This window comes from Argopecten irradians, chromosome 1 (assembly GCF_041381155.1).
Source record: "Argopecten irradians isolate NY chromosome 1, Ai_NY, whole genome shotgun sequence".
Classification (NCBI taxonomy): Eukaryota; Metazoa; Mollusca; class Bivalvia; order Pectinida; family Pectinidae; genus Argopecten; species Argopecten irradians.
The window spans coordinates 30,648,780-30,656,890 of record NC_091134.1 but is presented as its reverse complement, the minus strand read 5'-3'; the positions used below and the strand labels follow the sequence as shown (position 1 = coordinate 30,656,890).

The 8,111-nt window shown below is 33.7% G+C and overlaps 1 long non-coding RNA gene across 3 annotated transcripts; it reads left to right on the top strand.

Annotated features, from left to right (window-relative positions):
- The first annotated feature begins 5 nt into the window (after window positions 1–5).
- LOC138323790 (uncharacterized) lies at window positions 6–1,240 on the top strand. Of its 3 annotated transcripts, none has more exons than XR_011208595.1 (2): window positions 6–688; window positions 881–1,240. It is a non-coding gene; the product is annotated as an uncharacterized lncRNA (long non-coding RNA). The 3 variants fall into 3 exon arrangements; XR_011208591.1 differs by having other exon boundaries at window positions 6–734; XR_011208592.1 differs by having other exon boundaries at window positions 6–791.
- Window positions 1,241–8,111: the final 6,871 nt, after the last annotated feature.

Below are 8,111 nucleotides of genomic sequence, written 5' to 3'. Positions count from 1 at the left end.
GCTAATAAGCGATAAATAACATCAGCGATAAGCAACAGGCTACGTGAGCGATAAATAACAGTCTAATTGAGCGCTAACCATCAGGCTAAGTCAGCGATAAACAACAGGATATTAAATTGGCGATAAACAACAGGCTAAGTGAGTGATCAACAACAGGCTAAGTGAGTGATCAACAACAGGCTAAGTGAATGATAAACAGATAAACAACAGGCTAAGTGAGTGATCAACAACAGGCGAAGTGAGCGATAAACAACAGGCTAAGTGAATGATAAACAGATAAACAACAGGCTAAGTGAGTGATCAACAACAGGCTAAGTGAGTGATCAACAACAGGCTAAGTGAGTGATCAACAACAGGCTAAGTGAATGATAAACAGATAAACAACAGGCTAAGTGAGTGATCAACAACAGGCGAAGTGAGCGATAAACAACAGGCTAAGTGAATGATAAACAGATAAACAACAGGCTAAGTGAGTGATCAACAACAGGCTAAGTGAGTGATAAACAACAGGCTAAGTGAGTGATCAACAACAGGCTAAGTGAGTGATCAACAACAGGCTAAGTGAATGATAAACAGATAAACAACAGGCTAAGTGAGTGATCAACAACAGGCGAAGTGAGCGATAAACAACAGGCTAAGTGAATGATAAAACAGATAAACAACAGGCTAAGTGAGTGATCAACAACAGGCTAAGTGAAAGATCAACAACAGGCTAAGTGAGTGATCAACAACAGGCTAAGTGAATGATAAACAGATAAACAACAACAGGCTAAGTGAGTGATCAACAACAGGCGAAGTGAGGTAAAGATAATAACAACAGGCTAAGTGAATGATAAACAGATAAACAACAGGCTAAGTGAGGTGTAGTGATCAACAACAGGCTAAGTGAATGATAAACAGATAAACAACAGGCAAAGTGGCATAGATCAACGTTTGATTAACCTTGTAAGATGTCCCCGTTCACAGGCAATACAACATTACATAATGTTAGATTGGTGTCGTTTCAGCAAGACGCGATGAGATTTTCAGGATATCGATTTCTTGGCTGTGTTTTACGAGCAGATGACATGTTCTAGACGTTGGTGTACATACGTACTTCATTGCAGATATTTATCTAGATCTGCCCACATCACCAATATGTATCTGTGATACAACAACTGATTCTTCTGATTCCATCTAAGCTATTGTTTGTATTAATCGTACAGTTAGACAACGCAGACTAAAGCCACGAAATCCTGAAGAGCATCTTCGATACGCTATCTACATGTCATTGCTACAAATCATCATGTTTTAAGCGCAATCCAACGGCTAATTTGGAATTTATCAAATAAACAAGAACTGGCACAAGTTTCTTGTTTGAGAAAAAACACATTGTGTATATATACAGTGATGTCATTTTAAAATTATTAAAAATGGTGTATGAAAGCTGTATACCATTTTGGAAAGCTTTACCGGTTATATAACTCTCCCATAGTGATGTTCATTCATGTTTTAATAATACGATGTAGTAGTAAATGTTAAAAATAGTACCAAAAATTGTTTGTAGTTTTTGTCCTTGTAAGTCATCTTAATATAGAAATCACACTCGTACATACCACATAAAAACAAGTTTTGAAAGTTGTTAAAGTGTAATTTTAAAGCTTTTATTAGTCTTGGACTAATTTTCATGAAAACGTGCAAGAAATTGTTATTATCAACTTATGTTACTGACAGTCTGCGCAGTATGTATAATAACTTGGAGGACCATGTTCGGGTTGTTTCATTGTGATACTTGGACGTTTTATTTTCTGGCTGATGCATACTATTGAAGTAAAGACACCGAACAGTACACCCTACCTGGTCACATAATCAGTACCAGTTATCATGGATTCTGACGCTCGAGAAAGATTATCTGGTGACGTCATTGTTTTAGCTCTCTGTAGTATACTAGTGAGCAGAAAAATAGAATGCTTCGCTGACGCTAAGCTGAGAGAAAAACCAGCACAAATACAAGAAAGTTATGTACCTATAAAATTAATTTCAAATCTCGGAAAGTCACGGCAAAGCACTGAGCAAAAACTACTGTTGATACAGATGTGATTAATATTTTTACCAATGAAAAAAAAAACAACCGCAGAATGACCGATTATTCAACTGTCAATGGGATGAACATGAAGAGAAACATTAAAGCTGATAATGTTAAAAAAAATATGCATTTAAAATTGAATTATATATAATGAGCAGAAGTATCACGTTTCATAGATCGGTTCTGAGACACTCTGGCCATGAAAAGGAAGTGAGTAGTTATTTTGTTTGCTTGACTTGGAAACCAGTGCAGTCTGACCGACCCCTATTTCAAGCACAGAAAAAATGGCTTTATTCCATAGCGGAATGTTTCATAAACGACTCTTTGAAATACTTTTTTTTTTTTATCTTAAGTTGAATGCTTCCATATTGTCATATTTAAAAAGAAGAAAACTGTCTATAAAAAAAAACAGAGAAAAAACAATACACCAAATTAAGTCGCATGTTCTTTTACAACTACATGCATGCAATAGAGGTAGCATTGGTCAATTTTACAACCTTATAGGACTGGTCCTAGTTTTATTTCGTTTTGTTTTGTCTGATTTCCCAGATTGCCCTTTCTAGATATCCCTTTTATGTTTGTCATACGTTCGTGAACTAAGTACACGTGTTCGTACTTACTTGACATTTCCACAGTCTTAGGTATTTGTCATATTATATTATATATTGTTATATCGGAGATACAAAGACTTCTGAGCCATTTCCAGCACTGAGGAATATCACTTAAGAGTCAAGACTCTCAAAGACTGCGACTGTTTGCATTGCTTACACAAAACACAAACAAAGACTCTATCAATTTAATCCCAAAACTTTATTAAACACAATGAAAGATAACTCTTCTCTGTCAATAGATCATATGAAAATTATAAGCAACACTCAATTGGCCTATCCTTTTACAATGAGGGGAAACAAGCAATAAAATGATTGAAACAAGATAAGACATGCGGACAAGACCTATTTTTTTTCACGAATTTATATAGGGACAAGTTATTTACTTCCAACAATAACCAACCTTTTTTAATAAAATCTTATCGGTAAAATATCAGAAACATGAAACCTGGCACTAATGCCTTCACTTTACAAGCCGGGACATTGATGACAATGATATATACAGATGATTCAATGTTATCAGCTGTAGTCATTGGTAGTTACAAGGACTAAATAACTACATTGAATATAATAATCACATATGCAAACATTAGTTAGGTTCTAGACACGGTCATCATGCCACGGATAATGTGTTCACTTTAAAAATCTTGAGGAAGACATCATTCAATTCAAGACAGAAATTATATATGATTTAATATCTACAAAAAATCTTATGATTCTTTAAATAGACCTGTGTTACTGTATAAACTTCTCAAAAATGGAGTTGATTTTTTTTCTTTTTTAATTAGGCCTAGTAGAAAATGTGTTTGCAAACCTGAAATGCGCATTAATGCATGCCGTCATCCAACAGTGGGCTTAAACAAGGGGATAACCTTTAAGTCCAATATTATTTAACATTTCATGAATGATCTCCATCTTTACCTAAATGACACTAAACATAAAGTGTAGTATTTAGGTAAGCTAAAACATGTATAACTTTTTTTTAGTTTTACGGCCCATAGCCAACTAAGGTCATTTGGGGCCAAACTACCAGTCAGGCACTAATATCAGGATATATACAATGATTGCGTCTAAAAAAGGCTAGTAAGAACTAAAACACAGATTGTAAATGTTGATTTTATAAAAGAAGGGATAAAATAGTTTGGCTAAAACACACGAGAAAAAGCATACAGAATGTTGATGAAAAGTGAGAACTTCCGTTCATATTTTGAAATACCGATTTCTTTTAGATAATTGAAAATAGTATTATTTCTCACGACATGGAACGAGGTGTACAAGTCGGAGACATCGTAGTACTTATCTCGTATGTGTTTAAATTCAATACAGTGCACTAAAACATGCATAGCATGTAGGAGGATCCTCCCCTCTCAATAGATAATGTGTAAAATATTTGTGTCCAGTTGGGAGCCTAGAGAGAACAACTTCCTTTCTGCGGTCTCTCCGACTGGACTGTTTAGGATTAAGTGTTGGTTGTATTTTAAACAGTTTATTGTTTGTTTCGGTACACTGTCTTTGTTGCCAATGGTGTTGATGACTGACTGAAGTTTCAAATCTGTTTGTGATAGACGAAGAGAAGTCTTAGCTTTTGGGACTTTGCACAAAATGATTAATCGCGTTTTACAGTTACATTTTAATGATTAAAAACAATAAAACAATGTCAGTTTCAACAAAAGTGAGGATATTTTGATATTATAACATTCTTCGTCGGCTTATAAATTTGGATGGAACAACAAACAATATCGGCAAGTCTTATCCACGGGAAACAACTCTTACTACAAATGCAAAATCTTGAGAACTTGTATGATGAAACTGGTACATGGAGGGCCTATTTTAAAAATAAAACATGAAAAGGTGTGTACAAAAATAAATATAATAGAAATATCTGATAATAGTGTCAGGAAGTGTAGGATTTCTGAGAGAAAAAATAATCATCTGACACGATGATTCTGGGATGGATATACATTTTATCAGCCGAATAGTGTGGGTGTTTTTTATGAATTAAAATCACGAAAATATTTCAAATGAGTGAGGGTAGCGACATTGGTATTAGATTAACGCTTTCAAACTGCAGGGGTACAGATAATATTTAGGAATGAACAAAGTAATCATAAAAGTAAAATAAATGATTTTGTTAGTGCTGTTAATATTGACTTGTTGTGGATCATTTTGGATATTTGCCGTCTTTATGAAGACAACTACATGAGACGATTTCTTATAAAAAAATCAAACAGTGGTTTTAACATTTTCTTGACGTAGATATCATTCTGAATAGATAGATATATTAGAGACGTTGCCATTTTTATGATCGGCAGATCTAGATGTATCTCTGTATTTCCCTATGTTTTTTTGTTCTTTTTTTTGTTTTTTTGTTGAAGATAAAGTCTTTATTAAATAGTTAAATACAGCAGAATAACTTTGATATGTTTAAGTAATTTTCAGATGGTAAGAGTACATATTTGTAAGAAAAGATAATATTTTAACAAAATGCACTGTTTTGAATGTCTGATTTTCGAAAAACCAGGAAAAAAACCCTTATTTTCATGCTTTCAAAAATCATATCAAATAACATAAATCGGAAAAAACTGTTCACATCAACCATGATTTCATGTTTAAATTTTGTGTTGATGTTTAAAAGAATACACTATAAAAGTAGTTAGCCAAAGGAAAATGCTTGTAAACCGGAGGTCCCTCTGCTTGTAAACAAAGACAAAGAGGGAGTTTCCTATTTCAATCTATGTATGTTTCTGTTTTTATGCAGAAATAATAACATTAGGCCAAAAAAAAACTATGACTGTTTAGGGTTACCCGATCGACCCTATTTTTTTACCCCCGACCCTAAATTCTTTTCCACTTTTCGACGAAAAAAAATTAAAGTCGGGATTTCGATCTCAGACTCCAGTTCTGGCCATTACTTTAGAGTGAAAGACACTAAAAAAATAAAGTAAGAGAACTCCCCGACCTCCCGACCCTATTTTTCCCCCAATGTAACCCTAAACACACATAATTTTTTCCCATTATATTACCTACATCGTATTCAGAAATCAAAGGTCTTCTCTTTGTATAATAACTATTGTATACTGGTTTTAATATAATTACTTGATATTAGATTTAATAATAAATTGTTGTATTAAATAGCTGATTGTATGCACTTATTATCAGTGGGTTCTATTTTTTATCTGTATTATGAAATATCCCGTCGCGGGCCCCATTTTCTGTTTACGCATGAATGATTATGCCGATGCCTGACAAGTGAGGGCGCTGTCGACTTAGCTTCCTGTCCCACAGCTGTGGCTACTTTGGGAATCAATCACATCCACCGGCTTCTAAAAAGTTGAATTTACTACCATTTGTCGTGTAAGTAACTCGAAATTCTTTATTTACTGGCCATATTGAGAGAGCAAAAAATTATCACAGAGAGTCATCATTTATAGACTCGAAAATCCATACAATACTGGAGGAAAATTTACGGGGATACTTTCGTCCAAAGTGACAGTGAAAACTCAGTCATGCGAATCACAATTATTATCCCCTCAGTAGGCCTAAGCCTATCTCTTTTGATTATTTATGACAGGCTACCTGCCGGTCTGAAGTTACACTTGGTAGAAGCAATAAAGTATCAGGTAGCTGTTTTCTCTAAGTTTTAATAACATCTAAGTCTTGCCTTGGAAGTTGGAACGGGGAGGTCGTTTTGGTGTTTCTTCGTAATCTTATAGTTAGACAAATAGAACACGAAGACAACACCAAACATAAAACCATTATGAAAGAAAAGTTTAATTTCATACTGTTTTGAAGTTCAGTAAATAATAAAATCATACATTCACTCTATTTAATCATTTATATCATTATGTAGTTAAATGGCATGAAATTGTGTATTATCAAAGAGAACACAAAGTTACATATGAATCACATATAACCAAGGATATCATTAGAAAAAAGAAAACAATGTAATTTGATATGCAAGGAAAAGAACATATGTTATGTATTTGCTGAGTCATTGAATGCAATTTAAATCATTATCAACTTAAGGTGTGCAGAAAAGGATATAGGAATGGGGTTTTCTATTTATTGAAACAGGAGAGAAGTAAATGTAGCAGCCAGACCGGGATTCAAACCCGGGACCCTCCAAACACTAGCCGAGTGCTCTACTGACAGAGCTACCTTGTCATCGATAATTGACCCAATCCAATCCTGCTACACTATATAATAATGGCAATGTTGTAGACACAAATTCAGTAATATATTTTGATAATTTTTTATTATGTTATGTCAGGAGTTTTGAAATCAAATTATGCTCTACAAAATGTACGTGCATTTATTTCTTTGAGGCTGGAATAGGCTGTTTTGACTACAAAAACAACACCATGCGGGAAGTCTTCAATGCTCTTTTTATTTTTTTATGAAGAATGCTTCATTTTAACACTCACTACTGAATGATAACAATGGCACACCCAGGAATGTGTGGTATTTACAATGCTGTCTGTTTGTGTTGTCCTAAATACTTAGGGCCAGAGAAGTATTATGTAGTAGTAGAGAATGTCTGTTCCCACTAGTAGGCATCAGGGCTAGTATAAAATTACATGTATAGGATCAGATTACATTAAGATGTAATTTCAACTGAAATCAAGATCAGAATGTTGAGTATAGCAGCATTCAGGAATATTAAGATGTGAATGTTTTGATTTTCTGTACACCTACACAGACCTAAGTCTGTTAGAATATATGCAGACAATATATATATACTACAGGTAAGTATGTGTAGTTATAAAGTGTTACTACACCTGTACAGGTGTCACTGTGTTATGAGACCTGAAGGTCAGTTTGTATACAGTGGTATTTGTGTGTACTATACACAGGTTAGTACACATGTAGTCACACTTGTTGTGTGTTGCCTTCAGTGTCTGTAGACAGTACAATGTAGACTAACTACACATGTTATACACATGTACCTGACAGCTGTTTACACACAAGGTATATGTACATCTTGATTGCCATCTATGTATAATCTTAGGACTACTCCATTCCTCATCATAGATTGTATGTCCTGATAACCTATGTCAGTCATGTACTTAATAGACTTTGATGTAGTATTTAATTTGACAGCTACAATAATTATACATATTTCATGAGAATTATATATGCTGTACTATGATATTTTGTATTTATTAGTATTTCCTTTATTGACATTAATTGAATAATGGTAAATACAATGTGTTTGACTTCATCATGTTTTTTTTCTTATAATTAATATTTAAATCATACTTATGTACATGTGAATTCAAGCATTAATGTTGACCAATATTGTCAATCCTTTCACATTGCATTGCTATATTATTATTAATCGTTTTAATGTAAATGTGTTTATAAAAACAACAACAAAAAAACATACAAACTAAATTAACAAGTTAGAAGTGCTATGAAAGTGTTGTTGTAATTTACAC